The 7,982-nt window shown below is 42.8% G+C and overlaps 1 long non-coding RNA gene across 1 annotated transcript in view; it reads left to right on the forward strand.

Moving 5' to 3' along the window:
* The window catches only part of LOC109938622, a 12,121-nt gene extending 4,349 nt beyond the window's left edge, over positions 1 to 7,772 (forward strand). The window contains exon 3 of the long non-coding RNA XR_002261747.2: positions 4,478 to 7,772. This is a non-coding gene — a long non-coding RNA (uncharacterized LOC109938622). The remainder of the gene's footprint in view (positions 1 to 4,477) is intronic.
* The last annotated feature ends 210 nt before the right edge of the window (positions 7,773 to 7,982 follow it).

Consider the following 7,982-nt stretch of genomic DNA (forward strand, 5'->3'; position numbering starts at 1 on the left):
AAAAAAATAGATATATTATAGAGCTAAAGGGATTAAAGAGTGAGCAGACTGAGTTGGATGATCAACCATGATCATACTGAATGGTGGAGCAGGCTCGAAGAGCCAAATGACCTATTCTTGCTCCTATTCTCTATATTCCTATGCTCTACAAGTGCAGGTCAAAAAGTCTCTCTGGTGTGTCCCTGGCATACTGTTAGAACTGCATAGCTGCCTTTTGATAGCTTACTTGTGAGTTAGGAATCTCTTTGTCCCTGGTCTTTTTGTCTGCTGCTTGTACCGGTTGCTAAATGTAATGTGTTCAGTGAAGTAACCATGCAAATGTATTGCTTCCACTGGGACTTCTTATACAACAGTGCCCATCACTGGCACTTTAATCAACTTGTGTACCAACCAAAGGAACCTTTGCCTCTGTCATAATATCATTCTCTTCCAGTGTTTTGTGAAGAAACCAATCAGAATTGGCAACATTTCGCTGCAGGTCATTATTGTCCTTGGAATATCCTGTTCCTGCCTTTTCTGGCCATTCTTCAAAGCAAGATGTGTCCACCAATGATCCTTGGGATACGCTTCAACAGTGAAGTCTGTTTGACTTGTCAATGAACCAACTTCAGTCTCTGCTGCTGTAGTTGCACAAAGAATGTTCAAATCTCTGAGTGGCAATTCTATTTAATAGAGTGATGTTGGCTTGGAATAATGCACAAGGTCTTTGTAATCTCTATTCCATTAGAGCAAAACATAGCAGATTGTTGCCTGAACTCTAAAGTTGAATGGAGGACATTCTGAGGACTTCATTTCACAACTGTGGCATAGCATTTGAAAGAATTGATACATCTCTCCCCGTATCCAGTTTGGAAATAGTTTGTTCTGCCATTTACTGTAATATCTCCATTTACCATGATACCATGCAGATGTTCCAGGGTCATTGATCTACTGTTGGAGGTGCTGTCTTTTGAATGAGAGTCCCTGACTGCCCTTACATGCATAAAAGATCCCATGATACTAGTTTGAGGAAGACCAGGGAAGTTCTGCCCAGTGTCCTGATGATATTTATCCTCAAATTAACCTCAGTGAAACAGAATCTGATCATTTTCATGGGAACCCCTGCTGTGTGAAAATTGACAGCTGTATTTCCTGCATTACAACCATGGTTAAATTTATAAAAAAAATGATTTAATTGCCTGTCAAGTTCTTTGGATGTGCTGGAGGGAATTAGCCAAATCGAATCTTCAGTCTGAGTAGGTCATAACAAGGTGATCTTTATTCAAGCTTGTACCAACACAGTGTGGGAGGGACCTCAAAGTTAAGCTCCAATACGCTCTGCCATTTACCCCTCGAAACAACATATTTATAAATTTTTGCCTCACAATGGTTACATGTCACATTGGTACAAAATAAACTATATGTCAGTCATTTACTGCAAAAGCAGGATGCAATTTATTTTCTTGTGAGGTGCCAAGTTATCACAGAATCCCTACAGTGTGGAACAGGTCATTCGGCCCAACAAATCCACACTGACTCACTGAATAGCATCCCACCCAGACTCAACACCCCACACCCTATCTGTTGCAGTTTCCATGGCCAATCCACCTAAACTGCATACCTTTAGACTGTAGGAGGAAAACGGAGCACCCAGAGGAAACCCACACAGACACAAGGAGAATGTGTAACCTCCACACAGACAATTGCCCGAGGCTGGATTCAAACCTGGGTCCCTGGCGCTGTGAGGCTGCAGTGCTAATCACTGAGCCACCATGACACCCCTGAGTTCTCTAACTTCAACAGACTTCCACATCCATGATAACTTCAGGGCTTATCTGTACCCACCATCTACTCCCAGCACCCAAGCCTTCCCTTATGATTAATGCTTGCATGACTATCTTGATCAATTCTCATGGCGTCTGAATCTAATGCAACTGCTGACTCTTCCCTCTTATAGATATACAGTTCTATAGCATTCTGCTTCTGTTCTTGTCATTTTTCACTTTTTACGCTCTCCTATCCTCCTTACCCTGCTTTCAGGGGCATCTCAAAATTGTGAAAAGTTCATTTTTAATTCTTTCATGGGCATCGCTAGCTGGTCCAGCACTTGTTGCCCATCCCTGATTGCCCTCAAACTGAATGGCATCCTGGACCATTTCAGAGGACAGTTAAGTGTCAAACACGGTGCTGTGGGTTGGAATCACATGTAGGCTAGACCAGGTAAGGATGGCGGATTTCCTTCCTTAAAGGGCCTTTTTGAACAAATGGATTTTAACAACAGTTAGTAACAGTTTCATGGCCACTGTCTTTCAGACTAGGTTTATATTCCAGATTTATTAATGGAATTAAATTTCACCAACTGCTGTAGTGGAATTTCAACCCATGACCACCAGAGAACATCCTTGGACCTCTGGATTACAACATCACATCTCCTCTAACTATGCTAAGTAAATAAAAGTTCTTTCCTAAAGATGTAATAATGCTATCAATATGATTGTGTCCAAGCCATGTGGCCAATTTGTGGCCACCCCATCGCTGACTTGCGTCACCCATAAGACCATAAGATATAGGAGCAGAAGCAGGCCACTCACCTTAGCAGGTCTGCTCTGCCATTCAATGAGATCATGGCTGATCTGATAATCCCGAACTCCTCTCTCCTGGCTTTTAACCCTCAAGGTTAACTCAATAACCCTCAAGTCCCTTCCTGAATAAACTCCTGTCTTTCTTAGCCTCAAATATACTTAATGGCCCAGCCTCAACAGCCCTCTGTGGTAAAGAATTTCACAGATCCATTGCCCATTGAGCAGTGTCTCATCTCTGTCTTAAGTATGTGATGCCTTATTCGAGATTATGCCCTCTGGTCCTATTCTCCAAGGGGAAACTCTATCATTGCCAATGCAAACCCTTACCACAACTCACAGGATCCTAAAGGAGATAAGTTGCCAATTTAATAGTACGGTGTCAAAAATTCCTCTCTTATGTTTCAGAGCAGACCAGAAAAAATATAGTCAGACAAGTCCCAGATATTTAAGATGTCTGCCTTGACTTGTGAATTAAATGTTCTATTTGCAAAAGGGAGGGTTTTGCCATGAAGGAGGAGTTAGATTGACAGTGCTATACAGGAAATAAATTAAAACTGTACAGGAAGCTGGGGCTGATGGATGTGACCAAACAGCAGTCACCTCCTGCCTCTTGTTGGGTGTTGCAGGTTGGTAATATGAAAGTAATACAAACACATCTGGCTGCCTTTCTCTCAATTTGTTCACTAGTTCTTTTGGGGTTGCATCATGGAAATGAGTGGCATTGATATTGGTCACACCTATTCTACAAGCCCTGCACATCAACAGAGCTACTAAAGCAGCCTGCTTGATTGGAACCCCGTCAACCACCTTAAATATATCCATCTCTACCGCACATTAGCAACACTATGTACCATCTAGAAGGTGGACTGCCAAAACTCACCATGACTCCTTTAGCATCACCCATCAAATCTGCAACTTCTGCTATCTAGAAGATCAAGGGCAGCAGGTACAAAGGAACACCACGACCTACACGCCACTCGCCATCCGGACTTGGAAACATCTCATTATCACAAATTTCTCCCTTCCTAACATGCACAATGGATGTACCTGCTCCACGTGGACTGCAGCAGCTCTAGAAGATGTCTCACCACCACTGACTCAAAAGGAAATTGGGCTTTGCTGGTCACATTCACATTCCTGGAACAAATATTAAAAAGACACATTTTTCTTCTCTAGCTCCATCCTTCCCCTTCAGAATCTTCGCGAAAACATACTTTTTTGATCTAGTTTTTGGTGGGTTCACCCTCCATTTCTCTTTAATCAATAGAGTTATAGAGCATAGAACGAACCCTTAGGTCCAACCAGTCCATACTGACCATGTTCCCAAACTAAACTAGTCCCACCTGCCTGCTCCTGGCCCATATCCCTCCAAACATTTCTTATTCATGTACTTATCCAAATGGTTTTAAACATTTTAACTGTACCCCATATCTACCACTTCCTCTAGCAGTTCATTCCACACATGAACCACTCCCTGGGTGAAAAAGTTGCCCCTCGTGTCCTTTCTAAATCTTTCTCCTCTCACCTTAAAAATATGTCCCCTAGTTTTGACCTCATCCGCGCACCCACCCCCACTCCAGGGAAAAGACACCTGCCATTCACCTTCTCTATGCCCCTCATGATTTTATAAACCTCAATAAGGTCACCCCTCAACCTCCTATAGTCCAGGGAAAAAAAGTTCTAGTCTTTCCAAAGCATTTCTTTTGTGTTAAAGTTGCCCTATATCTCATCACCATCGTTTCCAGACTTAGACATTTGAAAAGGAAAATGAAAGAGGTATATCGACTCACTAGAGCTGCAGGAATACTGCTTCTCATTGGCACCTCCTGTTTTATGCAGAAGTACAGTGTCATTGAACAAGTGCTTCCGTCAGGACACTGCTTGAGGCAATTGACAATGTTTCACTTCTCTTGCAGCGGTTCCAGGTTTCTCAAACACGTCTACGTTTATGACTGTCACCAAGTCATGAGACATGAGTCACCAAGTATTCAGATCTACTTATTTGAATATATTTTAACAAGGCCACATAGAGATCGTTGCTCTTTTGTGTAGAGGTATGTTGATTATATGTAACAAACGTCGACAATGTAAATTCAAACCAAAGATTTGTTCACAAATGCAAAACATTCAAGTGCTTTGCAAAAATTAGCAACTTGCTGAATAATTTGCGCTTCTCAGCTGTGATGAGTAAAATGATCCAAAGCTGAGAGAACATGATCAATCAATAAGGATCAGAAGAAGCAGAAAGGGTTAGCACTGAGTGAAAAGTACCTTTTGTATTTATGTAAACCAGAAGCATCTTTAAACAATAAGAAAAAGATGCAGAGTTGGAAATGTGAGAAAAGCAAGCAGTAACAGGTGGACGGAAAAGTGAAGGTGATGACTGGATGTGGTCTGTTTGAGAGGGGCTAGGGAAGGGTAAGTCCGATTCTCAAAGAGGGGAAGACCGATCAGAAGAGTTGAAAGTGAGATTGAACTTCATTCGAAACCAGAGACATGCAAAGGGAGAAAATACTGGAAAGTTTCGACGTGAAACAATAACCCCAATCATAGAAATACACCACTGAAAATATTTGCAACATTTTTGATGTTTATTTTGAATTTCTGCCATCCAGAGTCATTATCTTTGTCATCATAAATTAAGCCAGCTGGTTAGTTTAGGTTAAAGGCAGAAAGTGGTCATCACAGGACAACTTTCACATTAGAGAGAGGTGACTAGTGGCAGTTTAACCCAAGGGTCATCACATTTCAGGCAAGTGGAGAGGTTGAGAAGGAGAGTCCTTCATTGTAATCTTAGCCTGTGTAGGAATTGAATCCATGTTGTTAGCATCACAACCTTGCCAGCCTGCCAACTGAGCTAACCAACTGCCAGCTTTAGATTAGACTAATGAGACCACCAATGATGAATAACTGACAAATATAGAAAGAACTGCGGATGCTGTAAATCAGGAACAAAAACAAATTTGCTGGAAATGCTCAGCAGGTCTGGCAGCATCTGTGAAGAAAAATATCAGAGTTAACGTTTCGGGTCCAGTGACCCTTCCTCAGTTCTGAAGAACTGACAAATATAGTTGGTAACCAGCACTTGTTAGCAAGTTTACAATATTTTGTCTTTGCCAGACACAGTCATTAAATCAGAGATGCAAACTTGCTTAACCTAAAAGATTACAAACTGATAGATAAAAGAGTCAAGCTGTATTTATGTAGCAGTCTTGATGGGAATGGATGTGGTCTGGGGTATTTTGTTCAAAAAGGTTAAGCTTAATTTTACATGCCACGACGATCCAAAAATCAAATGTTAACGTAATCATGGTAAATTAGGTTAGTGAAAAGGTTCCAGCTCCTCAGGATGATCTGATTACAAACCATGGTTCATTTTATGCCTCAAGAAATCTTTCACAATTTCCCAAATCCAATTTGCCACGAGTTTTTGAAAGGAATTGTCTCACCATTTCTTACCAAACTCACCTCATTAAACACTCACCATGCCCCATGGGATTACCTCACTTCTGATTATACCTCATCTTACTAAGCGCCATCTACAACAACTTGCTACTTAGCAGATATCCCAGAATTCATCGACATCCTTGCACACGTCATCTTTAAAAGCCTGTCGTGCACCCAGACAAGCGCTGTCGGTCCAGAGTTGCCCTGCATGGTTCCTGACATTGGCCCTGGATATGGCAGACAGGCGGAAATATTCATCTCCCGTTGAATGGGTGGTGTCAACATGGGACTTCCTCTTCACCCAGCACCAGCAGAGGACGCAATGTCACCAGAGCATGGCCAGCCTGGTCCATGGTTGCCACTCAGGTTAAAGCAGTCATAGCCATCTGAAGGATTGCCCAGCACTGTAGGAAGAATGTCTTCAACAGTCCACCGGGATAAGTTTTACCATTTTCTCTCCCATACCTTACACAACCACTGCTACTAAATCCACCTCCCACCAAGGCTATTGCTCTACCACCCTCACCACTGCCTGCAACATCTTCCCCACTCGCTCTCACCTACACCAAACTCTAACCCTGCATGCCCTGTGTGCTGCCTACTCACTCACTCGAAATACCTTCCCAACCTGCAGTAACAACTGTGCCACCCAATTTCATCTCTGCATTACCTGCCCCTCTCTCATTCCACCAGGAGAACAGCCCACAAGAGGACTGAAAAAGTCAAGGCAGTCGATAGGCCTCCAAACATTCAGGTCCTCACCCCTTAGGAGGATAGGGCCCTGACTCTGACCAGGACCTGGACTGGTATTGGAGGCTGCCCTTCACTTGCTATTCCAGAAGCCGGTGAGCGAATAGCTATCCCCTTTGACTTGACCGAGGCCTGCTGATAACCATGAAAAACTTTGTGCCTGCATTAAATAGACAAGATATGGGTCTGGTATCTCAGCTGAGGGGGGACAAAGTGCCAAAAAGCAACGCAAATTGGGGATGCTGTGAGCATCCAAGTAGAGTTGGAGTAATTGAGCCATGCCCAGAGATGCACCCTGATCCAGTCCATAAGCTGGGTGTGTCCCTGAGCATACAAGGTTCTCACTGCAGCATTACAATGAGAGTTTGCAGTACGGCCAAAGATGCAGCATCGAAAAGAAGAAGCATCCTGTAAGTGGATCGGAATAGGAGTAGACTATTCGGCCCTTCAAGCCTGTCCTGCCATTCAGTAGGATCACAGCTGATGAATACAAAAGTGGTTGCTGACCATGACGCTCAGGAAAGACAACTTGCCTAAAAGGTTGAGAATTTAGTACCAAAATTTTGACTTGAAGTGGAGGTGCCAGTGTTGGACTGAGGTGGACAAGGTCAAAAGTCACACTACACCGGGTTATAGTCCAACAGGTTTATTTGAAATCACGAGCTATCGAAGCATTGCCCCTTCTTCAGTTGAAGTGAAGAGAGCACCCAGGAACAGAGATAACAAGGTGTAGAGCTGGATGAACACAGCAGGCGATGCAGCATCAGAGGAGCAGGAAAGCTGACGTTTCAGGTCTGGATCCTTCTTCAGAAAATGAACAGGCTTTATAACCAGAGAGATCAAAATTTCATACAAATGGTGGAGTGAAGTGTCAACAGCTGAATAACAAGTGAGGGGTTGATCTACAATCCAATTAGGTCAAAAATCACACAACACCAGGTTATAGTCCAACAGGTTTATTTGAAAACACAAGTGTGTATAGCCTGGTGTCGTAATTTCTGACCTCGTCCACCCCAGTCCAACACCAGCACCTCCACATCATACAATCCAATTAAATAAGGCAGAGAGATAATTGTAAAAAAATAAAAATAATGTGGAACTGAAGACAAACTAAATGACTGGAATAACATGCTAGCTATAAGAGTCGGATGCTGAGGGTCTAACCAATGTAACAAGCAATCCAAAAGTGTACAAACTAATTAAGCTAGAGAGATCATAACAAGT

This window comes from Rhincodon typus, chromosome 36 (genome assembly GCF_021869965.1).
Source record: "Rhincodon typus isolate 14 chromosome 36, sRhiTyp1.1, whole genome shotgun sequence".
Lineage (NCBI taxonomy): Eukaryota > Metazoa > Chordata > Chondrichthyes > Orectolobiformes > Rhincodontidae > Rhincodon > Rhincodon typus.